Genomic DNA, 1,808 nt, shown 5'->3' with positions numbered 1-1,808 from the left:
TTGAAAGAAAGTTTCAAGGATTTGGAGGAGGAGCTTGTAGATCTTCATGCCTTGAAGAGCTTTGTTGTTTGACAACAAAGTTGGTGCCATTCATCAATCTTTTAAAGATTGATAGGTATAATTTCTAAAACACCCTATGAATGTCATAATGTGTATTTATTGTATTTGTTGCACAAGACTAGTAGGTGGCCGAAATTTTCTCAAGAAAATTAAAAATTTTAAACTTCCGTTGCGCTTCCGGCCACCGTAACCGATCCCCTTTCAAGTGGTATCCGAGCTATGGTTACGTTTTTGTGTAGCAAATACAAGATATTATGTTGAGATCGTTTTCTAACCGCATGAGTGTAAAGTTTGCAACAAATTTCAAGGCCACATTTGGGGATTTTTCGGCAGCTTGTTGCTGCCCATTTCGGGCAGCCCAAGCTGCCCGAAGGGCTGCCCGAAACGGGCAGCAAGGGCAGCCCTAGGGGCTGCCCGAAACGCCCCATCCTTTTAATAAAAAAAAAAAAAAATTTTATGTTGGCCGGAATCCGGCGACGGAGCTCCGGCGACGGCGATGACGACTAGGGTTTTCAAAATGTGTTTTGAAATATCAAAGTGTCATGGGCCTTGAGTTGTTGGGCCATTGGATGGCCAACACTTTTGTGAATTTTAAATGGGCCAAAATATTTTTGGTGAAAAATGAGTTTTAGGGCCCTTAAGTTTAAAATTACAAAAGTTGCAAATATTTTCTCATGAAATAAATAATTTAAGTTGTACTTTAATTATTTATAGTAAATGGTGATTTACAAGAAATTCGGTTATAAATAAATTAATTTGAAAGTAGACAAAGGTGTTTGTATACTTTGTTAATTTAGTTTATAATCGTGGCGGTTAGTGATTGGATCAAGATATATAATATTGGATCAATTAATTATTGTGATAATTAATTGATGGTGTATGATATGTGATATTATGCATGAAGGATGATCAAAAGCCCAAGCCCAATTTGCTAGGTGTATGCTAGGATATTTTGTGTTGAATGATTGTAATAATTATCAAATTTAAAGTGGGCTTGGTTTATGGCCCGTTCCCACCCCATGAGATGTATCCCTATTTGTCATGGATATTTATTTGTAAATATTAGAATAGGGGAAGATCAAGATTGGAAGATGGTGGCCTTGGTGATTATGATGATCGAAGACATGTAATATTGGATGCTAATGTAATAATTTAGTTGCATTGCATCCCGTGCATTTACCCTAGGATTGGACCTAGGCCCTTGTTTAGCTCACACGGGCCATTAGTTGTGGGGCGATTGATCATCCTTGTATTGTTTTCTATTTATAATATATGCATGATATGTTATAAATAATGAGTATGTGCATTATTATTATGATAATAGCAAAGTTGCATGAATCCGGCAAACATACGATCAAACATGGCGAGCTTTTAAAATAAAATTAATGATGAGACCTTTCAAAACTAAAAACCCTCATTTTGAATAAGATTCAAAATTAATATCAAGCCCGAAAAGGGGAATTATAAAATTGGTTATAATTTCCTTGTCTTCCATCGACAATGGGTGCATGATGAACGCTACCCGTACTCGGGGCTCGGCTCATATTATTGGGGGGCCCTTGGGTGCCGGAAAGCTGTGACATCCATTGACATGGTGATGTGAACTACGTGGAACTCCCATGACTTCGGCTCAGATAATTGAGGGAACTCATGGCGTCCGTCCATTAAGGTTCAACATCGATGGGTAAGGCTTGACACGTAAAGATGAACGACGTCTATAATGGGTCCTAATCAAACGTGAGACAAAA

This window comes from Primulina eburnea, chromosome 15 (genome assembly GCF_022965805.1).
Source record: "Primulina eburnea isolate SZY01 chromosome 15, ASM2296580v1, whole genome shotgun sequence".
Taxonomy (NCBI): domain Eukaryota; kingdom Viridiplantae; phylum Streptophyta; class Magnoliopsida; order Lamiales; family Gesneriaceae; genus Primulina; species Primulina eburnea.
The sequence above is the reverse complement of the archived record's forward strand: the minus strand, read 5'-3'. Positions refer to the sequence as shown.